This window comes from Eptesicus fuscus, chromosome 19 (genome assembly GCF_027574615.1).
Source record: "Eptesicus fuscus isolate TK198812 chromosome 19, DD_ASM_mEF_20220401, whole genome shotgun sequence".
In the NCBI taxonomy this organism is placed as follows: Eukaryota; Metazoa; Chordata; class Mammalia; order Chiroptera; family Vespertilionidae; genus Eptesicus; species Eptesicus fuscus.
This window is the reverse complement of record NC_072491.1, coordinates 13,418,043-13,443,764: the sequence shown is the minus strand read 5'-3', so window position 1 is coordinate 13,443,764 and position 25,722 is coordinate 13,418,043. Positions and strand designations below refer to the sequence as shown.

Here is a 25,722-nt window from a genome sequence, read left to right as displayed (position 1 = left end):
AGTGTTCTGTATGTCTCTTACAAAAAGTAGTTTTCGTTTTGGATTCTTTAATGATTCCATTTTCTCCACAATAAATGAAATCTTTTTTTGCTTTTCCTGCCTGCTGGAGTTGAGTCCCGGCATTTTGCCTTTCCAGGTTGATTACTTGAGTCCTTGTTTCAGCTGTTGAGCTGTCTCTCAGTTGGTAGAAATTTACCAAGTATCCACCCACCTATAGAACCTGAACTGAGGCTAAACATCTGTGGTTTAAAAAAAAAAAAAATAGAAGCAGCAAGAATAGGCAAAGTAGGAGGGACAGAAAAGTCAAGGGCAAAGAAACAAATAGACTGAGAGTGGAATTGGCCTACCTGGAAGCTGGGAGAAAGCTGCAGTGAGTCTAGAGCTGGCTGGGCTGCCTCAGGCAAAAGGCAAAATGGATCCTTAGCCAGGATCAGCCCACCATCCCCACCTGCTCTGTTCCCTGCTCCTGCGTTTCAGCCCTTTGAAAGGAAGACAGCCTGTCCCTAAGAGGGGCTATAACTCTCCCCGAAACAAATTTCATGATATAGGTGGCCATCTATGCCCAGCCACCTTTAAAGCTCCCCTGTCATCTCTGATAACAGGTAAACTGGCAGTCCTTAGGAAGGATTTTGGCAAACAAACAAACCCACTTATTTTGTTTATATGAGCAGTGACTTCTTTTTATTTTTATTTGTTGATTTTAGAGAGAGAGAGAGAGAGAGAGAGAGAGAGATTTGTTGTTCCACCTATTTATGCATTCATTGGTAGATTCTTGTATGTGCCCTGACCAGAGATAGAACCCACCAGTGATGGGCAACCTTTTGAGCTTGGTATGTCAAACTTCGCCAAAAAACTGAGCATAACTCGGGTAGTGTGTCACTTTGAGGAAAAAACATTATTTCGCAAATGTTTCATCCTCAGGAGCAGCAAATGTTTCATCCTCGGCACGCGGCCGCCTCAGCGGCCGCGTGTCATCAGAAATGGCTACGCGTGTCAGTGCTGACACGCGTGTCATAGGTTCGCCATCACTGGAACCCGCAATCTTGGTGTATTACCATGATGCTCTAACCAACTGAGCTACCTGGTCAGGGCTTAGTGATTTATTTTTTTTTAATTGAAAAAATTTTTAAGTGTAGTTTCACATAAAAATCTGATTTCAGCTCCTTTTTAAATAAAATCAGATGACTGGCAACCTGGGGTTCACATGGCCATAATGACCTTAAGTGAAGATCGATGCTTCCCTGCAGTCCTGGGCTGAGTGTCAGCTGCCACTTTAATCCCTCTTCTGTTTTTGTCACATTTTTCTGCTTTTATGCCTTTATCATCAATGGAGGAAAAAGAACATTTAAACTGAGGACCACCTATTTTAAGAAAACTGTAAAGCAGTCTCCTTCTCTGTGGAAACAGAGACTATTGCTATGTTTATCATGAAAAGAATGACTATCTAAAGGACACAAATTCATAGTTGCCATAAAAACCAAACTGAAAAAAGAATACAGACATTTCACGGTTTTGTTTATGCATGTGGATAAAGTCAATGAAGTTCCTGCAAAAATTCAGTTATGAATTTGCTGTTAGGGCATTTACACCTTTTACAGGTGGTGGGATTATAAATGTACCTATTGAACATCGCAAAGTGGATCTCCACTAGCCAGCAATTGGGGAACACTGAACTCCGCACGTGCAATAAAACTGGAGAAATCAGAGGAACCATTTGTTACGTCTCCAAAGAGGCCTCCAATAAATTGCACTCCGTGGTCCCACCTGGGTTTAGAAAAACAAGATAAGGCACAAAATAAAGAATAAAGACAGAGGTCGAAATGCTATTGTTCCAATTGAGAGGGGCACACTTGAGGTCGTGACTTAATGGGAGAACCAAACTGGACCTGCAGCCTGAACGCTCCAGTTCCAGTCCCTCCCTAGTCCCAGGACGGCAGACTGACACAGTGGAAGAGCAAAGGACAACTCCTGCCTCCTGCCAGCAGGTTTGTTCAAGAGAATGAAAGATAGCAGGAAGGCCAACCACATGCCCAGCTTAGCTTCCCAAGCTTTCAAATCAGCTGTCACTCTGAAATCAATGGTGTGTTCGCTTGACGAGAGCACAGGTGTGAACAGTACCCTCTCCTTAGCTTTCTCAATGAATGTTCATGAATGATGTTACTGAGAATTTAGATCGGACCAAAGAATTCTTAGACATGGGAACTGTGACAGGAAAACATTTGGTTTTATGTCCTGTACAGTGTGAAAACACATTGAGTATGGTTGTGATGGTGTCCTTGTGAAGACCAGTGTAATGTCAAACTTGCTTTAAATCTTTTTCTTTTTAACACCTATTTTTATTGATTTGAGAGAGAGAGAGAGAGAAACAACAATGTGAGAGAGAAACATCCATCTGTTGCCTTTCATACATGCCCTGACCTGGGACTGAACCCAAAACCCAGAAATGTGCCCTGACCGGGAATCGAACTGGCAGCCTTTCGGTACGATGCTCAACCCTCTGAGTCACTCCAGCTGGGCAATTCTTAATCCATGGTGGTCATCGGTGCTATGTGGCAACCAAATCGTAATATGCCAAGATTGGAATACCTAATTCTGTAAGTCTCTTGGGAGTAGTGATCTTAGTATAAAAACTGGCACCTACATTTGAAAAACAGTTGACCCTTGAACAACTCAGAGTCAGGGGCACTGACCCCTATGTGTCAAAAAAAATCTATGTATAACTTTTGACTTCCTTAAAACATAACTACTAATAGTCTATTGTTGACTGGAAGCCTTACCAACAAGTCAACTCTCATTAACTAGACTCTTCTATGCAGGTTACTAAGGGCCACAAAGAAAGACCAAGGTCACTTATTTAAATGATTTTTGTTTCTTTGTGCATGTGTGTTACTAAGTCCCTGATATTTTCCCCATTCTTTCAGAAATTTTATACCGATTGCTTTAACTTTTTGTGTCAGAATTTGATGTAAGGGTGTGAAATGTTTAATCTACCAATTGGCATCCTGGTTTTAATGGCCTCAACACCCATTTAGCTAAAATTTAACATGAGTTTTTACATTGTTTACCTTTCTGTGGAAATACAAAGCAATTGGAAATAGGCCAAACACTCCCCTTGCCCTATCCTTTTAATTGTTTTGTTGTTATTGTTGTTATTCTATAACTTTTCTGAAACTATTATCATACCTCAGGACAATTCTTTTCACTGGGCTAATTTTCTGGCACTTTTAGTCCAGAGAAACTGAAGGATAGAATCCAAACAAAACCTTGTTTACTTTTTCCACACTTCAGGAACCAGAGTAAATTTAGTCCAAAGAACCCCAGGGGAAAGGGAAAAAATGGAAAGGAAAAGAAGGCTTTTCATTGTACACAATTGAAATGAGCAAAGAAGGCTTTCTTTACACTGGACATTATCATCCTAACTAAAAGGGCAAGGCAATACCTCGATGATGATAGATAACTGTCCTTGAGAGCAGCTATCGACGAGATACGGTAATCAAATGGTTGTTTGGAGGCATTTAGAGGTTAAAAGAGTCAAATTCCTCGAGCTGCCCAATTTTGCTGAAGGACCCGTACCTTTGGACTCCATTTCTGGGTGTCCCCTTTGCCAGTGCTTTGCCTGGCTTCCAAATGGTACTCTTTTCTCTCTTGTCTTTTGGTTGGATTGGCTTCAGGAAAGTGAGAGCCGGCAGCCTTCCCCTGCTCCGGGCTGAGGCTGGTGCTGCGGTCCATCTGTCCAGGCAGGCAGCGTGCCAGCCACCCTTCCCGTCCGCTCTCACCCTGACATTCCCTGTTTCCACCTGCTGACTCCCATGTGGGCACTGCTGCTGGGCCCTGGTTTTCTACCTCGGTGAGCGTGCCACGGTCTGTTGTGATGCCTGGCTTTTAGAGCTGGGTGTAACAGACCAAGGGGTGGAATTGCCTCCCTAGGAAGCCAACAAAGCCAGTCTGACTCAAGCTCCCACTGGGGAGTTGCTGCTACTAGTACCGCTTTCAGTTACCACAGACCTTCTCCCTTCTGTGTTACGTTGGACCATGTGCAACTGGGGCTCTTTAACCATGTTTGTTAATAAAAATGTCCATTTTATGAGATTCAACTGAATAGTCGAACTATGCAGAGCACATTGAGGTGAATTAGGGCAAAGGAAGAGGAAAGGGATAGTTACTGAAGACACACTATGTGCTAGCTTGACCTGATAACTTACTCCCACCTCGAATTCCCCCCAGAATACAAGCCACGCGAGGGCAAGGAGCATGCTTGCCTTGCTCATAATCAGACCCCATTCTTAGCAAGTAGATGGCTCAGGAGTACCCACTAAACCAGTAAATGTGAAGCAGTGACATAAATACACTAAAATATCAATAACAGCTTGCAAAGTGCGATATGAAATATATATAAAAATATAAGAAAAGGGACCAACAGGTGCCTGGCCTATGGTAGCAACTCAGTAAACATTAAGATGGCGAGACTGAGACTCAGAGAGGTAAAGCAATGTGCCCAAAGATGAACCACCATAAGCAGTAAAGGCAAACTTGAGCATATTTGGTTAAAATTCAAAGCCCACACTACGTTCTTTGTGCTTCTGCAGTTGTATTTTATACAAGCTCCAATCTTGGCAGCCCCTTCTGCTCTGCTCCCACAATCCTCCAACCTCCGCCCCCCATTCTTAGTCACGTGACCTTTGAGGTCTCTTGAGCCAGAGAAAAGGGCAAAGACAAGAGGACTTGCCTCAGATGTGTTACCGTTGTCCCCTGCTCAGCTTCCGCACCAGCCTGTGCCATCTTGGCAGAAGTACAGGGTGGGGCAAAAGGAGGTTTACAGTTGTGAGTTCATGAAACAGAGTTTGTTCTTGTATTATTACTTATTAATTACTGTATTATTTTCCATACAAACAACTGTAAACCTATTTTTGCCCCACCCTGTACAGTTCCACACCCATGTTCTGCTCCCATTTCCAAGGGAAATAATAACAATGATCATCGTAATCATAATCATAACAGAGGAGGAGTTCAATAAGGATGAGGAGAAACATCTGCCACAGCATCTTCTATGTGCCAGTCACCACACTCAGCTCTTCCCTGCATTAGTGTGTGCACTGCTCACAACAGTCCCTGGTTCTCCTCATTTTACGAAGTGAAGTCACTCACACCAGGCCACACAACGCATTTCAAGTGGGCGATTTCTGATGCCAGAGCTCAAGCTTTTAACCCTTACGACTGAAGAGGGAAATGACATGTCATCATCTCCAGAGGGAACCTAAGAATAGCTAGGGAAGTGAAAGATGGAAATCTCAAAAGACAGGCTAGCGTTGATCCTTCTAGTCACAAATGTCATCAGGTCACGATCATCCCGACAGTGCCACACTCTTGTACACACCCCAGTCGGCGGCAATTGCCTTGTCACTATTAATAAGGAGATGCCGTCCTTGGTAAAACCACCCTTCAGGACGGGAGACAAGGAAATTGGAGGATGGTAACGATGAGCCACGAGGGAAAATCGCAGGGAAGGAGGGTGCCTTGTGGGAAGAACAAGAGTGAGGCTCCTGGAGCTCACCCCTGGTTTACCGTGTGACCTTGGAGAAATGACCTCCCGTCTCCCAGCCTTAGTTTCCTTCTCTGTATGAAAGCAAACTAACCATGTTGACTACCCTGGATAGTTACAGGATTTAAAATGAGGATGTTTGTAAGGGCCCTGGCACATGTTAAGAGTTTAATAAATAGTGGTTCTACTCCCTCCTCCTGGGGATTAGAGAAAGCAAATTCATTTGGCTTAAATGCATATTAAAAGGTTTCAAACCGCCTCCTAACAATGAGGATCGCTGTCGGTGAATATGCAAACCAACAATAAAGAGTGGTTCAGAAACCTTGGCTAGAGGTATTCCTATCTCTCCTTACGATCAGCCTCATCACGAGGGCTTTGCACCTTAGAAAAAAGCCGAGGCTCCAGTTCCAGCCACTCCGTCTCGAATGGAGGTGAAACCCCCTCCCTCCCTGACTCCAGCCCATGCTGGGCACCAAAGGACCTCGGCGTGGAAAGCCCTCCCTCCTGGTGCTTCCTTTGTCATTAGCGCCTGGGCCAAAACCTACAAAGAAAGACAGGGGGGTGGGGGTGGCGGGCAATGGCTCAGTCTTCCTGCATGCTATGAAATGTGCAAAACAGAGGACAATTCGCAGAAATTCATAGGTTTCAGAACCCAAAGCAAGGTTAGTATCGTGTCGCTGCGATCATTTTATCGATCAGTACCCAGCTGCTCGTAAGAACAACTCAGGGAGACATTTCACATTCTCAGTCCACACCTGGCTTTTCATTTGCAAGCAGAAGAAACAAGGTCAGTTATATTTTTTTCCATTTGTAATTGTTCTCTTTGGACCCTGATGCTTGTGTCACTGTCCCTGCTGGCCTCATTAGCTGACCTCTTTAGGCTACTTCTGCCTTAGAAGACGCCTAGGATGTCACCGCGCTTCCATGAGCCCTTCAGGGGTTGGTGTTAGGCCCTCCTTACCGGCAGGTGCTTCGGAAGAGCCGGGAGAGCCCAGCGTGGCCCACGGTGCGCGGCCCACTTTCCCTCTCATCTTACCCAAGGCAAACATCTCAAATGGACCATTTAACCCCGCCCCCTACTTTGCTTCCCCTCTGTTTGATCTCAGGCTTAAATTTTTTTTTTTTTACTCATTTAAATTGCCTTATTTATACGAACAAAATGCAGTTTGTACAACTCTAGTCCTGAAAACACTATAGGAATGGTCTTTATCAATGTGTAGCATCAAAAAAGGAGAAGCAAAGTGATTCAAATGGCTGTTTGTTTATTTAGTGCACGAGGGGGGCAGGACCAGGAGATAGCATTCTGTTTCCTCCCCTCATTCCTCTGCTCCTAAACATTAGCACTTGCCCTCTGGCAAGTGGGACTGATTATGTCTGTTGGGAGACGGCCTGCCTTTCATTTGGCCAACACTTTTTTTTTTTTTTTAACTAAAATATCTTTAGGTTTTAGACTGATTTTAGTGCTGAGGTGGCTGGTTGGCCTGGGACCTGCAGGCCTTTGCACGCCCGGGGAAGGAAAGGCCAAGGTTGAGATTTGTGCAGATATCAGGTGGGTCTGCTGGTACCTTTCTTGATTAGACCAACATAAGGCCACTTACTTCTAGAAGCCTGTGTTTTCTCCAGCCCACCCGTCCTCTTAATGTCGTGCTTATGGAACACCTGCAGGTGGTTGCATGCTATGAAAGTGGTTCTTAATTCACAGAAGGAATTCCAGACACCAACAGCCGTACTGACTGCTTTTCTAAGATGCCCAAACCCGGTTTGGGAAGGACTACCTATGGGATGACAAGTAATTCCACCATCACCAGTTGAGTCCTTGACTAAATAAAGTGTTGGTTTGGCCAAGCAGCAAGAACAGGTCAAATACTGGCTAAGCAAATGGCTTTCAACCTGCACTATGCATGGGATTGACCTGAGGGTGGTTGTCCAAGTTATGCCATAGACATTCTGATTCAGTTTAAGTCTTTTTTAAAAGTTCTTCAGGTGATTTGAATGAGCAGCCAGGGTCTAAAACTTTGGGGCAACGCTCTCCTCCTTCTCAGAAAGATCCAGAATGAGTTAGTTTGGGAGGATCTATAAAATAGGTTTGTTGTTTGCTGATTTCTAACTACTAAAACCAGAGCTCTATGATTGTGCCTTAGGTAAAGAATTCTCTCATTACCTGTGTGAATACTCAGACCTCTGTCTCCTCAACTATAAAATAGAAGCTTAGTTTGTATGATTTCGAAGGTCTCTCCAAGTTCTGACTTTCTAACATATGATGATTCTTAATTTGTTCGTAACTCAAATTCCTGAAGAGAATTATAGCTGGAGGGAGTAAATAGGAATTTGAAAAATGCTGAATAGATAGATAGATAGATAGATAGATAGATAGATAGATGATAGAGGAAGTGAGAGAGGGAAGGAGAGAGAGAGAGAGAGAGAACAGGATTGGTAGAGACAAATCTAAAAGCTGACGCCCCAAGGGGCTGGTTACCTGGTGTGCTTAAGAACACAGACTTGCCCAGCTGGTGTGGCTCAGTGGTTGAGCGTTGACCTATGAACCAGGTCATGCCTGGGGTTTGGGGACCGATCCCCAGTGGATGGCGTGCAGGAGGCAGCTGATCAATGATTCTCTATCATCATTAATGTTTCTCTCTCTCTTTCTCTCTGAAATCAATAAAAAAAAATACATTTTCAAAAAAGAGATGCAGTGTGGGTGTAATTGAAATCCCACAGTGACAGTGAAAATGACAACTACAGCTACACTGATCACCTACTGCGTTCCAGACACTGGGTTAAGCACTTTGTGTGCATTATCTGGCTCTGGATCCTATGAGGTACCTACTATCGTTGTTCCCATTTTTAGTGATGGGGAAAGCAGGGTATGGGGAATTTAAACAAATAGCACAATAATTAAAATCCAGACAGGGTAATTCCTCAAGACACATTCTTAACCATTGCCCAATATTGCACTTCTAGTGGCTTCTGTTTTACCATAAGAGAAAATTAAAAAGAACACACACACTGCAACATCTCTCTTCCTAAGGTTTTGGCTAGGGTTTTGATCTGAGTTTTTGTGTTTCTGAGGCATTTCCGTTGGGCGTGTGTTTTTAATATTGTAAGTTGCTGCAAATCTTTGATGAAGTAAGCACATCATAAAGCACAATTAAATAAAGAGGCAACAGAACACACACAGAGATCCTGGGAATCGGCTCCATCGTCAGTCTGCCTTTGGGGTGGGGGCTGGGGGTGTTGTCTTCATGGCTGCCAGACAGAGGTTCTTTGAACTTGGCTGGTTAGAGAGCCAGAAGAGTGAACTTGAAGAGAAAGATAAACATACAACAACTGTTCAAAGCTTCAGGTGTTATGATTGCTAATTGAGAAAGGCTCTAAATGATACCTGCTGGTGTGTAGGAATTTCACTCCCGGGGATTTGTGGCTCAGGTAACTCTGGGACTGTATTCCTTCAGATTCCCCCTCAAAGAAAATAAAAAGCGATCATAGTGTCTTGGTCAGTCAGGAGCGGGTATGCCTCAGAGTAACCAGGGCAGCGAAAGCACCTTTATCTCTGAACATCGCCAGGTGGACTCTGCATACATCCACAGTCTCTCTCACACACAAACATACATGCACACACTGAGACATAGCGTGCACAACCTTCATTTCACACCCACATGCTCTCAGACACACACACACACACACACACACACGCGCGCGCGGGCGCGCGCGCGCACACACACGCGCGCGCGCGCAGTCTTATACACACTTGCTGTCTAACAAATCCACACACCAACTCACATAACACTCAACATGTTCATATGCACATCATATGCACACATACATTCTCATATACACACACAGACACACACACACGTGCGTGCTCTCTTCATTGCCTCTCTCTCTCTCTCTCTCTCTCTCTCTCACCTACACAATATACTTCTGGCAAAACTGCTGTAGCTGTACTAACCTGCCCTAGTTTCTTTCTGGGCCCAGGCCCAATCGGCATTTTCCCAGGCCCAGGTTCCTTTAGCTGCTGTCTTCACCTGTGTGTGTGTGTGTGTGTGTGTGTGTGTGTGTGTGTGTGTGTATGAGAAAGAGAGAGAGAGAGAGAGAGAGAGAGAGAGAGAGAGAGAGAGAGAGAAAGAGGTGGGGAGAGGGAGAGGGAGGGAGAGAGACTAGAGGCTACTAAAGGCTGGAGTCAGTGTGCTGAGTGAGTGGCAGTTGGGGTGAAAGCCCCTAGCTGACCACTCACATGTAGTACCAGCATTGTGGCCTCTTTCTGGCTTCTTCCTCTCCGGAGAGAGCTTGGTGTGATGGGCAGGGCTGTGAGAAACAAACCAAAAAAAGCCTGGATCAAGTCATAGTTCTGGAACCTTGGGTGAGCTGTGAACACTTCTCTGAGTCTGGAAAATGGAGTTACTATGTCATGGAGTTGTGGGGAGTATCAAATCCCATGCTTGATATGAACATGGCATCCCCATGGGCGTTATTACTAGTACTAGTACAAGGTGTACCTGTTAATACTGCAGATTTTTTCCAATAGATGGAGTTACACATATGTTGATATGTATGCGATTTGATATGTATGCTATTTTGTTGTATTGACAACAAGCTTCAAAACTTCACATGTCAAATTTTCTGAAGGTGTTAACATCATAGATATTTTTACGCTTAAAAATGTTGAATTTTGTGTCAAAAAAAGAGCATTTGCAGGAAGTTTTAATTCATTACTTTATTTTGAAGAAAAGTGCTGCTGAAAGTTATATACTTTGGGAAGCTTATGGTAAACATGCTCTATCTATCTCAAGATACTTGTGAACGCTGGTTTAAACCCTTTAAAAGTGATGATTTTGATGTGAAAGACAAAGAACGTCCAGGTCAACCGAAAAATTTTGAAGACCAACAATTACAAGCATTTTTGGATGAAGATGCGTGTCAAACTCAAAAACAACTTGCAGAAAGATTAAATGTTGCTCAGCAAACAATTTCCAATTGTTTACAAGCAATGGGAAGGATTTGAAAGGAAAATAGGTGCCACATCAACTGAATGAAAGACAAATGGAAAGCCGAAAAGTCATCAGTAAAATGTTGCTTCAATGGTACAAAAGAAAGTCTTTTTTGCATCGAATTGTGACTGGCGATGAAAAGTAGACTTACTTGGAGAATCCCAAATGCACAAAATCATGGGTTGATCCACGTCAACCATCAACATCAACTGCAGGGCCAAATCGCTTCAGAAAGAAGACAATGCTCTGTGTTTGGTGGGATCAGGAAGGTGTGGTGTATTATGAGCTTCTAAAACCAGGTGAAGCCGTTAATACTGATCGCTACTGACAACAAATAATCAATTTGAACCCTGCTTTGGTCATAAAACCACCAGAATGGGCCAGAAGACACGGCAAAGTAATTTTGCTTCATGATGACACACCATCACACACTTCAAAACCAGTTAAAGACACGTTAAAAGATCTTGCCTGGGAAGTATTAACCCACCCACTGTATTCACCTGACCTTGCTCCTTCAGATTACCACTTGATAATTAACCGGTTAAAAATGGGGATTGGCTATCAACCGGTTAAAAATTCGGATTGGCTGTCAACCCATTAAAAATGCAAATTCTGTAATCAAAGAAAACACGATAATTTCAAGAGAAACATCAAAAGTGCTTTATTCAAAGTAATGTCCATCGCTAGCTACACATTTCCCCCATCTTTCAGGTAATTTGTGGATACCGTCCCAATAGAACTTTTCTTGTTTTGAGGCAGACCATTCAGAGACCCAATTTTCCACTTCTTTGTACGTTTTGAAGTGCTGCTCAGAAAATGCATGTGCCATCAATCGGAACAAGTGGTCATCTGAAGGAGCAATACAACAAAATAGCATACATATTAAATCACATATATATCAACATAATGTGTAACTCCACCTATTGAAAAAAATCCGCACTATTAACCGGTACACCTAGTATTAGTGATTCTTCTGAGAAGTTGTAAAATGCCTCTCCCACTCGCTCCCAACTCATATTGGCAAACTTTCCTGCCAAATGAGTCATGCTTTGTGTCAACGTTGCTCCAAACATTTTTTTTTTAAAAGAGACGCCAATCTACTACACAGATTAGCATCACAAGAAAGCACCTTTGTGCTTTTGCTAATAAATGAAAGTATGAGGAGAAATGTTCTAAAAACCTTTGTTCTTATGTGTAAGAAGTTCAAGAGTGAGTCTACACTGTGAGTGACTTTGAAGACCCAGAAACCATGCTCTCTCTCCCCACGAGTCTGCTCACTTCCTCCTGGAAGTATTTGATGGTGCTGATTAAGCACTAATTTTGATAGGAAAACACAGGATACCACAGTTCCCCAGGAGAGGAAAACAGCGGAGAGAGGGGCTCTGTGGATACTGAATATGAAATATCTCTGTTCACAGTTTTGCTGAACATTGCTCCATTAAATATCCTCCCCATGGTAGAGATGGCTGTAAATACCATTTGTTGAGTCCCTAATATGTTCCAGGCACCACGTGCTTTGTCTTTCTTCTCCCTTATAGCACTTATCATAATAGTAGTGAAGTCACCATTGTTATAATCCATTTAATGTGTCTCTCTCTCACAGAGGACAGCTCTCACTATGGGCCAAATCTGTGCTGTTCACTGTTGTATCGCCTACATCTAGCATAGTGTCTGGCATATGGCAATGTGTAGTAAATGCTCACTGAATGAATGAATGAATGAATGAGCTACAGTCCTTGCATCAAAGTTGCAAGTCTGGCAGCATTATCTCCATTTTTTCAGATAAGAAAATAGATGCTTCGAAAATTTGGATGGCCTTCCAAGAAGAGGCAACTTTGTGGTGCTGGGAACCAAAGCCAAGACTGTTGATTCCAAACACATGTGTTCTCTCAGCTACTAAAGTGAATGACTATACGAGTGAGAGCCTCCATTGGTTGCTTTGCTGGAGTCGTGTAAACATTGAAGGTCCTCCTTTAGCTAGATCTTAGTCTCCCCGATAGATAGTTTGCTTCTTTTCCTTTTAGCTTCTCACTCACTCACTTTCTCCTATCTTACTCTGTGTTGCCTCTGCTTAGTCAGTCCCTTTATTTTTGCTCTGAGCAGAGGACCCGTCCCCATACAACCCCTTCTCAGTCCTCCCTCTCAGCTCTAGTCCCTTCCTCCTCCCCAGGAATCCCAGCCAAGAAGCCAGGATAAATATCATCATGGCTGTGCCACGTAATTAACAGCCACCCCAACTGTCTGGTTAGAGCCAACAATAACCTCCTTGTTGCCAAGGCCAGTGGGCACTCCAGTGTTCTCACCCTTCTTGGACTCAATCCGCATTCCCTACTAGTGTCAACTCCCCTGGAAAGCACTTGTGTTCCCAGTCCTACCCCATCTCCTGTGCAGCCTCTTCTTCCCAAATGCTGGTTGGTATTCCAAGTTCTCGTTTCATCCTACACAGTCTCCCTGGGGTACCCCATCGATCCCCTGTGGTTTTGATGTCATCTTTATCCAGAGATTCCCAATGTTAGTGGGCAGAAGGGTCATCTGAGGGAGACTGGGTGTTGATTTGTCAGGTTAGGCAAGAGGGCTGCATTCACATGATTCAGGGCAGGTTGTTCTTTGTTCTCAGACCACAGGATGAAACCCTCTGAGTTACAGGCTAGTATTTCCCAATACGATGCCCTTCCAAGCTCCAGACTATGTAGTTGGCTTGATGTCTCTCGGGCTGTAGCAGGCACAGCAATGTGCCACCAGACCTCCCTTCAGGGAAGGACTTTCTGCCCCAGCTGCAGGAAGTTCTGTCCACATCCAGCCTTCAGCTGTCAGCCTCTTCCAGAATTGCCTCAGCTGGAGAGAACCTCCTCCTCCAAGGTCATGTCACCTCTCAGGGCAGCCCATGGGCAATCACTGGTCAGTGTGGAAGTAATAAAGGCTCGGCCATCTCAGCCCAGTGCTGAAAAGCCATTCTAGCTCTAGAGTTCCCCAGGGGGTGAACTGATGTGCTGGTTATCCAATGCTGCCTACCAAACCACCCAAAATGTAATGGCTTAAAACAAGGACAGCATTTGTTTTGCTTATGAATCTGCAGCCAGGCTCCAGGTGGGAGAAGAGGTAAGGAGATAGTTATCTCTGCTCCATTCAGCGTCTGCTGGGTTTTCTTGGGAGTTTGGGGCTGGGTGCATTTAAAGGCTCATTCACTCACTCATGTGTCTGGCACCTGGACTGGGCACACTCAAACTGCTGGGGGCTGGAACTGCTGGGCTCCTTGGGCATCTCTGTCTATCTCTGTGTGGTCTCTCCACATGCTCTCTCCAACAGGGATGCTTTAGAACAGCCAGACTTCTTATGTGTTGACTCAGCGCTCCTAAAATGCATATCTCAAGAGAGAAAACCAGGCAGGAGCCATATTGCCTGTCATGACCTAGCCTCATAGGTTATGCAGCATCACTCTGCTCAAGCAGTTACAAAAATCCACCCAAGTTCAAGAGTTTGGAGTGTAGACCCGTCTCTCCATGAAAGAGTATCCATGTCACCCTGAAGAAAACGTGTAGGATGAGACACAAGTTGGTGTGGCCAACTTTGGAAAATATAATTTGCCACAGCCAAGGCCATTATTAAGCCTGCCCAGCAGCTCGATCTCTCCCTCTGCCCACTCCTGTCTCCTTCCCCCTCCTTTCTGCAGGTGTTGCCCTCAAGAGCACACCTTAAGGCCTGGCCGGCATGGCTCAGTGGTTGAGCATCGGCCTATGAACAAGGAGGTCACAGTTTGATTCCCAGTCAGGGCATACACCCAGGTTGTGGGCTCAATCCCTAGTGTGTGTGTGTGTGGGGGGGGGGGGGGGGGAGGTGCAAGAGGCAGCCGATCAATGATTCTCTCTCATCATTGATGTTTCTCTCTCTCTCTCACATCCTTCCTGAAATCAATAATAAAAAAACACATTCAAAAATAAAAAGAACACACCTTAAGAAATATTCAGTTCACTAAACTGTGTCTCAGAGACTACTTCCCAGGAACTCAACCTATAAGACTATCCCCCCAAAACCAACATGTTCAAAGAAAGTCATCATCTGCCCCTTCACCTGCCTGGTCCCACCCCATCTTCTCCCCTTTTTCATGCCTTATCTCATTGAGTGGCACTACCTCTGTCTAGCATCCACCCCCTCCCTCAGACACTTTCCACATCCTGCCTCTCCAAGACATCTTTCACATGTGTCCACTTCTCGTCTTCCCTCATCCAAACTGCCACCGTCTATCACCCTGATCGCTCAGTGGCCCCATAACCCACCTTCAGCGCCCACTCCCGGCTCCCTGCAGCCCCAGCTCCACTTGTTGCCTGACGATCTTCCTAAGTCTCACATTGGATTATTTACCTTCCCCACTACCCAAGTGATAAAGTCCACCTTTCTTCACGTGGCCCACGGACCCTCTGTGACCAGCCCTTGCATTCTTTGATGTCCCCATATCTCACCCCTGCCATCACACTCACTCACTTGGAGTCTCTTCCAGCGGTTTGGTTATGAGCATGGTAAAATCTCTCTGTCCCTTCCCTCGGGGTAGGCAGCACTATTTTTCTCCCACAAAAGAACTACTTATCCTTTGATTTTTGTTCAAATTTTAACTCTCCCTGAACTCTAGACTGGGCGAGGGGCTCTGACCTGAGCTCCTACAGTGCCCCTCCCACAACCACACTGCATGGAAGTCACAAGTGTGACCACCTTCCCCGGAGGCCGAAAGTTCCACCAGGGCAGTGACCAGGTCACTGTGTTCACCAATAGAGCCAAGGCCCTTAGCCCAGTGGTTGGCTCACAGGGGACACTTGAACAGATTTGTATGTACAGCCAGGCTGGGTGTGCACTGATGGAGTCCAAGGGGCCCCAACTGCACAGACTGCACTGGGGCTGCAGCTTCTGGAACAGGGATTTGCCACTGGTGTGCCCCAAGAAGCACCCTGAGGTGCTGCAGGAATTTTTAAAACATGCAATGCCTGACTATTTAGTCAGGGGCACTGACCTCTCTTCCCTTAGATTGTCTAAAAAAAATGATAACAGCCAACACAACAATGGCCGTCTGATGTGCATGAATCAAAATTCTACCTTTGTTTTTTGTCTAATCGGCAAAAAATATATCATCTATTTGTTGGTGTGCTGCAGGATTTTAGTAATTAGTTTGTGTCCCATGAGATGAAAAAGGTTGAAAATCGCTGCCCTAGAATTATGCTGTGCCTACCATAAACACACAAAGGAAAAAATGAATTATGCTTGTTGGTGGTGCTCTCTGTTCATAGTGAAATTAATGTTTGGCAAAAGGGTAAGAATCTGGTTTCAGCAGTCCCTTTTGAAATGCCAAAGAATGCAACATTTGCAGCTAGAAAAAAAATAAAGAAAACACCAAAGCGATGGTTCTCACCCTGGATGCACATTAGCATCACCTGGGGAGCTCTGGAAAAACACGGATGCCTGGGCCTCACCACTGGCTGCTCACAGAAGCGGGGTGGGGGGGTGGAGGGGGGGTGCGCAGTGGGATTTCTTACATCTCCCCAGGTGTCTCCAATGTGCAGCCAAGGTGGAGAGCCACTAGCCTGAAGAGCACCCAAGCACATCCAAGGAGCTTGAGAAACCCACCCGGCAATCATTAACCTCTCTCTCAAACACCTCGTTCAGGAGCCGTGGGGCTGACCGCCCAAGATTAAAAGCTGGGGGGTCCCCTAGCTGCTCGCGAGCCACATGCGGCTCTTTGGCCCCTTGAGTGTGGCTCTTCCACAAAATACCACGGCCTGGGCGAGTCTATTATGAAGAAGTGGCGTTAGAAGAAGTTTAAGTTTAAAAAATTTGGCTCTCAAAAGAAACGTCAATCGTTGTCCTGTTGATACTTGGCTCTGTTGACTAATGAGTTTGCCGACCACGGCCCTAGCACATGCTCTTCTACTCTGACTCCCAGTGTTCCCGGGCAACTCGCCCACACTAACCTCCTGCACGTACACGTGGCTGCCCCACACACTGCGCGTTTGCATTGTCTGCCCAGTTAGATTAAAAGTGGAGGGAAGTCACCGTGCCTTCCATTTCCCGTGTATTTCAGAAAGCCCTCGGCGTGTGCAAGGGCACCGTAGACTGGTAGAGTGTTCCTTTTTGTACGAATTTACAGAGTCCCTTTGAAATTTTGCCAGCATAAGAATTGTACTTTCTTAATATATTCTATATTCAAACCTGAACAGTGTAACTTTTCTTCCCCAGAGAAGTCAGGCTAGTATTTTTCCGTAGACAGTTTTGGCCAGTTACTCCATAAAGCGCCCTTCGGCGTCCGGTTGATTTGCTTTGAACACAGATGAATCTTTGGTCCTATTATTTTTCCATGGAGCGGCTTCCTGTTGGAGTCATTGAGCAGCTCAAACCCTTTAGGGGTGTGTGAATATGTGTATATGTTAAAACACACACACAACATTTTTCCTTTTACACTAATTTTTCAGCCTCCCCGTGTTCACATACCATCGCAGATTATCATCAGACATTATTACGAAACCTTATTAGCTTCTACAGGTAGGACGTTGGATGCATTTCAATTGCTTCACTCAGCCACTAATTGATTCACGTAGTTTTCTGACATTCAAGTTTAAACGCATGGCTTCCATAAACATACAGCCTGCACAGTCTCCCATGCTGCTCGCTCTTCAAGCACAAACTGATTTCTGCCGTGTATCATTGTTCTTTCTGTACAGAATGTTCCCCTTTCTGACATGACGTTTTTCTCAAGCTGACCCAATGGGTGCTACTGACGATTTGGTGGATTTTAGTTCCGCATTTCCATGTCAAATTTTATTTCTTTTCGTTATTTTGTACTGTACTTGTCTCAGAAAGGATTTATGATGGCTAGTTTAAGAAAAATGTTTCTTTGCCCAGCCGGTGTGGCTCAGTGGTTGAGCGATGACCTATGAATCAGGAGATCCTGGTTTGATTCTCGGCCAAGGCACATGCCCGTGTTGGAGGCTCCATCCTCAGTAAGGGGCATGCAGGAGGCAGCTGATCAATGATTTTTTCTTACCATTGATGTTCTCTCTCCCTCTCCCTTCCTCTCCGAAATCAATAAAAAAATATTAAAGAAAAACAATGTTCCTTGCTCATGTCATTCATTTAATAAATCCCACACTATTCTGTAAGTTTCTAATCAGTGATCTTATTTGTTTTCTCAGGATCTTAAATCCTGTCCTCTGTTTAGCAGAACCAGAGGTCTGCCGGCGATGGCTGTGGGGCAGAGGAGGTGGGGTGGCAGGGAGCAAAAGCCACCGGACAAACGTGACTCCCTTTTTGCTTAGGGTCTTCATTGTCTGCTTCTGTGTATACTTACCCATATTTTCCGGCGTATAAGACGACTTTTTAACCCAGGAAAATCTTATACGCCCAGTCGTCTTATATGCCGGAAAATACGGTACTATCATCTCTCATCCATCAGTATAGCAAAAAAAACAATTACTGTATTTTCAGGCATATAAGACGACTGGGCCTATAAGATTTTCCTGGGTTAAAAAGTTGTCTTATACACCAGAAAATACGGTATATCTAACCAAAGCATTTGGTTAAATACCGCTGACGCTTTCTCTTTAAGGGCAGGAGGCCAGATCTGTTGATGTCCTCATGTCCTTCTCAGCACTAACTCGGCATTTAATCCTCAAGGCCTCTCAGGAATAGCCGGGTGAGACCTTAGAAAGCCTTTGGCTTGTACTCTTTCCTGTGTCTTTCCCAAGCTGGTTAAAGCACCCCAAATTCCGGCTCACTCTTCTACGTGGCTAACCACTGCCAGTCCCCGGGCAGTCTTGTTTCTTCTGCATCAACTGTAGCCTCTCTCCTCTGAGCTCGGGGGCTCTGTGGGCCCCGGGAGGGGAGGGGCTTGGCATTCTCACAGTCCTTACATACCTCCCAGCGCTCTGTCTTTTGTCCCCCTCCCTTGAGCTCTATCTCCCAGTCTCAGGGGCCCTCTCCTCAAAGGCCACTCTAGCCACGCCATACATTTCTGCATGTGGACAACCGTCCCCTCCGACCTCATACTCTCATAAAACTTTCTGGCCGCAAGCATCTAAACTGGAGGCAAAATGTGCATCTGCTTCCCAACTTCTTTTTCAAATCATTATAAACACTTTCTCTGGCAAGTTTCTCTTAAGTGCTCATGGGAGTAAAAATGGCTCCATCAGAAATGGCTCCCAGGGGACCCTGCACATCTTCCCCTGAAAGGTAACATGTTTGCTCTGGTTTGAACTTGAGCTGTGAATTGAAGCATCGTGTAGAAGTTAAAAGCACAGACTTCAATCCTGTGGGCCTGGATGAACGTATAGGCTCTGAGCCCTGGCCAGGTGGCTCAGTTGGTTAGAGCGTTGTCCTGACATGCCAAGGTTTCGAGTTCAATCCCTGGTCAGGGCACATACAAGATTCAACCAGTGAATATGCATAAATGAGTGGGACAACAAATTGATGTTTCTCCCCTCTCTCTCTCTCTCTCTCTCCTCTCAAATCAATAAATAAAAAATAAATAGCCTGGCAGGGGTGGCTCAGTTGGTTGAGCATTGTCCCATGCACAGAAAGGTCACTAGTTCTATTCTTGGTCAGGGCACATGCCTGGGTTGCGGGTTTGATCCCCAGTTGAGGAATGTATAGAAGGCAATTGATCCATGTTTCTCACATCAATGTTTCTCTCTGTCTCTCTGTCACTCTCTATTTCTCTCTCCCTCCCTCCTTCCCTCTCTCTAAGCATGTCCTTGGATGAGGATTAAAAATAATAATAAAACAAATAAATAAAATAAAATCTAGATTCTGTCCCTATCCTAACCGGGTGACCTTGGGGGAGTTACTTTACATCTCTAAACTTCAATTTCTTCATCTGTCACGGGGGCTTGGCCAAACCTGTGTTAGGGCGTTTATACAGATTAAATGAGAAAACACATGCTGAGCAGCTATGATAGGTCAGGCACTGCACCAGGCACAGTCTTGACTAACATGGAAGCTGTGCCTGCCAGCACGCTGCTCAGAACCTGGGAGAGGGCTTCAGAGGAGATTTGAGATAGACAGCCTCAAGGAAAGCATTGTCTAAGCAGAACTGAAGACTGAGTAGGGATTAGGCAGGGCGGGTGTTCCCTGCAGAGGAAACAGCCTGTGCAGGGTGCCCTGGGGCAGATGGGGAGGGGGCGGTGCGGGGGGGGGGGGGGGGGGGGGGCAGTTCAGGAATGAGGCTGCAGAGGCAAACATCAAAAAGCCACATAAGCCCTAACTGGTTTGGCTCAGTGGATAGAGCGTTGGGCCTGCGTACTGAAGGGTCCCAGGTTCGATCCCGGTCAAGGGCACGTACCTTGGTTTCTGGCACATCCCCAGTAGGGGGTGTGTGTGCAGGAGGCAGGTGATTGATATTTCTAACTCTCTATCCTTCTTCCTTCCTCTCTGTAAAAAAATCAATAAAATATATATTTTTTAAAAAGCCACATAAACCCTTCTTAGAAGACTGGTTAGGAGCTGCTTTATTAATTCAAATGCAAACGGTGCTCTACATGGGAGACTGAGCAATGAGCAGTCAATGGATTTGAGTAGAATTGATGGGATTTTGTGATTCATTGGAGGTAGTGGGATCAGTCAGCGTGGATGTAACCATTTTTTCCTTGTAGGACCTTGTCTGATGTAATCCCTTATCAACCCCTGGGTCAAATGTCCTGCAGACCTCACTGGACCATCCATCCTCATCCACCCCAAGGCCGAGTTGCTTTTGCCTGGGGCAGGGCTGGCCCTGCGCTGTGGAGTGTGCGTGGGGTAGCCCTGGCCATTCTTGTTTCAGAAAAGCCAGGAGCTTAGAGAGGGCTGTTAGCACTTGAGGACTGGGAGGTGATTGCCTGGTGAAGGGATCCTCTCCTCTCCTTTCTCTGAAGGCCTGCTTTGTGGTCAGGGTGGTCGCCTGGAGAAAGGGTTGGAGAGGGACAATCACCCAACATAGCTACTGCCATGCGGTCATTTGAGCTGAGCCAACAGCAGAGGAGAAGGGCCGTGGTGGGAAAGACCCCAACCCATAACCCAAAAACACCCTCTCCTTCACGCTGCCTTTTCTAATCATGCTTTGGAATCTCTGATACTAAAATCTGTTTAAAACCAGTAAGAGGTGTGAGGAGCAGGGGAAGAGCCTAGAATTTAAGATGGTACAGTCCCAGGGGACTGCTAGGGTGAGCAAGGGAACCAGAGTCCCCTTCCCGTGTTGGGGAACCAGTAAAGAAATCTGTTTTCTGAAGTTACTTTAAAAAAAAAAAAGTATATATATATATATATATATATATATATATATATATATATATATATATATATTATAAGGAACTACATCAGACAAGGTCCTACAAGGAAAATCAATTATATATATATATATATATATATATATATATATATATATATATATTATTGATTTCAGAGAGAGAAGGAGAGGGAGAGAGAGATAGAAATATCAACAATGAGAGAGAATCATTGATCCACTGCCTCCTGCCCCTACGAGCAACCGGGGCATGTGCCCTTGACCAGAATCGAACCCGGGACCTTTCAGTCCACAGGACAATGCTCTATCCACTGAGCCAAACTGGCTAGGCCTGAAGTTACTTTTTGACCATCAGACATACCTTTTTGAAACTGGGCTACGTGGGCCATTACTTCAATACGTTTTATAGCAATAGCAGCAACAAAAAGAGCTGACATGCAATGCATGTTATGTGCAAGGCTCCATAGCAGGCGGGGAACTTTCTCTTTGATTCCACACAGTGAGGCTATTAGGGAAGGAGGCCAGTTGTTCCCATTGTGCAGATAAGGAAGCTGGGGCCCGGAAGGCTGACGTGACGTGCTCAGCGGTCCACAGTCAATGCGTGGTGGAGTGAGCCAGGGGAAAATGGTGAAAAGGAGGACGTTTGGGGGTCGACAGAAGCTGATAGCTAACAACGTATTTGTGGGAAGTTTTGTGTTTGGCAGTGAGAAAATAACGCTAATCAGGGATGTTACATAAATACTGTATAATATTTGTTTTAAAGCAACCACACAGTGGTCCACCTGTCTCCAGAGGTATTCACAAGAGGATAAAGTGCCCATTCATCCAGTTTGACCGCTGAAGGCCACTTCAGGACAAACAGCCCCCTTGTGGCACAGCTGGTGTGGCTCAATGGTTGAGCTTTGACCCATGAACCAGGAGGTCACAGTTCAATTACCGGTCAGGGCACATGTTCAGGTTGCGGGCTCGATCCCCAGTAGGGGGCATGCAGGAGGCAGCTGATCAATGATTCTCTCTCATCATTAATGTTTCTCTCTCTCTCTCTCTTTTTTAAGTTTCTTTGTGGGAGATCCTGGCATCCATAGCATGACACCCCAGAGGACAAGCCAGGTGTGCTCCTGGTTGCCATTTTCCTCCTTGAGCCCGTGCACTTCACACTTTGCTCCCCCTAAATCGGGCTGCTGGTGAGAAGAATGCTAGGCAGGCCGGCAGACTGTCCCACTCCCCCTTCCCAGAGCCCCGAGGAAGTTCTTCTGGGGAGCCAGCCCTGCCTGCTGGGCTCTGGCAGACAAGTCTGAGCTGGATGAACAAGCAGGAAGCGCCAGTTCCTGCTCTGCACACCGCGATCCTGAGCTCTTTGTAGAATAACCAGTCGGCCCACGAGGAACCGCCCCCTGCCCCCGAGCAAACCGGCCTGGCAGCCCCGCCCCTCAGAGCCCGCTGGAGAGCTCCTGCTCTCGGCATTGGCACAGTCCTGGGAGCACCTCTGGTGGCACTTCTCTGGCAATGGTTTTGCCAGCCCATGATGTTCACCAACTCCTCCCTTCCTGAGTCGAGGGGCATCTGGCAACTCCCACTCCTTCTGGGGCCTCAGGTGATGTAACCGTAAAATGAAGGACCGGGATTCAGTGGGCCTATAGTTTTGATTCTGGATTCATTATCAGTAAAATAAAAGGGACAGTCAGTGCTACCAAAACAATCGAAATAATGGCCTCTCCTGGTTAAAAAGAATGAGCTCAGTACATGGGATGTGGAGGGAAAACAGGTCCACCTGGGCGCCCTGTATTCTATGCAGATGTTCCCACAGGGGAAGCCCAGGGCTTCCCGCACTCAGGAAGTCCCTGGACCTGGTAACCTGGTCAGAGCTGTCCTCAGCCGAGCCAGGGTGCCCCAGAAGTGCCTGCCCGCCTCCCCCCACACCCAGATAGCTAGGAAGAAGTAGCAACAGCTTCCTGTGACAGGATCCCCCTGTGACAGGATCCCCCTGTGACAGGATCTCCCTGTGACAGGATCCCCCTGTGACAGGATCTTCCTGTGACAGGATCCCCCTGTGACAGGATCCCCCTGTGACAGGATCCCCCCACTGTGAGTGGCATCAGTGAAAGGAGAGATCACAGAAGTGGCGCTGCAAGAGACTCTCATGACCGGTGCCAACCCCTTCCTTCTCTCTCTCTTTTTTTACGATGAGTGAAGTTTGTTGTGAAACCTCGAGGGGTGAGGATGGGATGGGCAGGCTCTAGGAGGCCGAGTCGGGGGCCTCGGAGCTGTCCTTGACATCGGGCTCTCTGTGGTCTCTATGACGCCCCTGAGGTCTTTGCTGTCACCACCGCTGTCCGGGGCGGCCAGGCCCTTCTCCTCCCAGCAGGACTCTCCTGAGCTTGGCAGTGCGTTGCCCTCGCTCTCCGCCTTGTTCTCCAAGGAGCCCAGCCCCCTGTGCCTGCCCCTTTCCTTCAGCTCCCGGAGCCGCCTCAGCTCACCGGCCATCTGGGTGAGATCCCCTCCATCGCTTGTGCGTCATTCCCAGCTGAAGAGCATTTGGGCTCCACTCGGATGATCTGATCTGAAGGTTGCAGGAGTTGGGATAGGGGTGCAGAGTGGCCCCGTTATTCTTCCCAACACGCAGGGCGACGGATGTGCCATTGAAGTTCTCCATCATGGCCTGAGCCAGGCCACGTCACTCGTGGGAACACTTCACAGCCAGTGGGGTGATATGTCCGTGGGGTCATCTGGGTCCTCCTCCACTGTGGCCAGGACACACCCCACGATCTCCCCGTCCTCCTGCTCAGCGATATAAGCGAGCCGGGGCCGGGAGGGGCCGTGGCAGAAGGGTATTTCATCCGGCAGTCCCCCGGGCAGACACGAGGCTGCATGGCCATCAGGTCCTCTGGCTGCGGGAGGAGCCCCTTTCCTCTCTTTACGAGAGGGAAGCTGAGGCCCGAACCATTTATGTGACTTGCTCAAGGTCTTACCTGTCATAGCTTTGGGGCTGAGTCCACAGGCTACAGTCTCCACTGCCTGCTCGGTGCCTGCTTTTCACCTGTGAGGAGGGCTTTTCACCTGTGAGTCACCTCCGTTTTCCTGAGCCCTGGGGGATCCCCTCTCCGGTTGGTCAGGGTGGACAGCCTGCGATTTCCATGAGTGATTGAGTGCTCGTGGGTTTCACTGCAGGAGCTCTGGCTACCCTGACCTATGCCTTCCGGCTGTCTTGAATGACTGCCGTGTGCTAGTCCAGAAACCCCAAACAGTGCACGATCGGCCTCACCATCCACGATAAGAGGGGAAAAGAACCCGTGTGCCCGTGAAAAAGTCATCATTCGGATTGAAATCGGCCTTGGTTAAAATAACCAAGGCAACTCAGGAACTATGGAGAGGTCAAAGGTTTGCAGGGTTAGGGTTTCGTGGGAACATGCGCGTGCTTGGACCAGACCCAAGTGCCCGGTTGGCCTGTTTGACAGGTAACAATTAGAGAGCAGGAGCTTGCCCGGCTGGAATGTGGCTGCAGAGGCCGCGCGGAGGATCTGGTTTACCTGCTCGGCAGGTGGGGCCTGCTGAGTCCGACAGGCATGTGCACGCACAGCATTCCAGAGAATCGGTTTTCTTTTAAAGACACAGCAATGACTGCAGGGCACAAAAGGGTTGGGCTGAGCCCTGGCTGGAAGCCATTAGCTATTTGCAAGGAAAAGAAGAAAAATAAATAGTTCCCTCTAGACAGCTCAAGGAAGAAACTGAAAAGGTATTCAGACTTTCTTTTTTTTTTTTTTCTTTTCTTTCTTTCAATGTCTAAAATGAACATGTGCTTCGTGTCTGAAGACTGGAGAAACCCCAGACTGGTACAAAATGCCAAGATAATAGAGTTGACGAGTCACTTCCCACTCCCCCGAATTCTTTTTCTTCTTTCTTTTTAAAAGAGGTCATAATATGATCGTGAGCACAAAAGATGGCTCCTTGAAGGAGAGTGTCTGGCTTGAGACGGTCTAAAAAGGTTTGCTATTTTTCTTAGCATAGCTTCAGAAGACACCAGAAGAGCAAATTTCTGGTTTTTTTTCCCCCTCGGTAAGTTGTATTTAATCTGTATATTTTTAAAGTTAAAAATGCTCTTTCAATAAAACATAATTAAAGAACGTAATTTGCTGTTTAAAATAATAGGAGATTAGGATGATATCATGTATATAATGTACAGTAAAATGGCAAGCCTTCACTGACCCACACACATAACATGACTTCCTTTTCATTCAGAGGGGTTTTGGTAGGATCGCTTCAGTTTCCCTGTATCACATCCATCACTGATGAGTAGAGGGGAAATCAAGCCAGAGAGGCTGGGACCTGCAGATTGCAATGTTATAAGGGACATTGCTATAATAAACTAAAACACTCTTGGACACTTTTCAAATAATTCATTTTTTAAAATTTACCAAGTTGGTTTTCTAAAAAAATAAAATCTCCCTCTCTTGCACGTGCCTCCCTTCATTGCAGAAATCATGTTAAGTCACTTCCAAATTAACGGCAGGCGCTTCCCAGTCTTCTGTGTGCGCTCAAAGCTCTGAGGTCCCAAGAGTCAGTCCCAGGATGCGCGTCACCCAGGTCCTGGTGGTGAGGCGGGAGAGGCGGGAAGAATTGGCAGCTGGTGATTACCCTGAGAGCGACTTGCCAGTTCAAAGAGTTAATTACAGTGAAGCAGAGGACCTTAAAATTCAATTGGCGGAAGCAAACAAGCAAACAAACACTTGGCTGTCTCATTGTTGACTATCGCTGGTGGTAAAACAGCTGCTAACCTGGCAATCTGACACGTTAGGTATTTGCATAATATGAAGATTACTGTTGACAGACTATTTATCAGAATTGATCGAAAGTCAGTACCAATGAAAAGTCAGAACAATAACTTCCAGTTACAGAGCTCTTGCTGTGTGCTATGTGCTGTGCCAAAGGGGCTACGTGTTCTCATT

The 25,722-nt window shown here is 46.2% G+C and overlaps 1 pseudogene; it reads right to left on the bottom strand.

Moving 5' to 3' along the window:
• Positions 1-23,015: 23,015 nt before the first annotated feature.
• Positions 23,016-23,755, bottom strand: LOC103292369 (N-alpha-acetyltransferase 10-like; annotated as a pseudogene).
• Between the last annotated feature and the right edge of the window lie 1,967 nt (positions 23,756-25,722).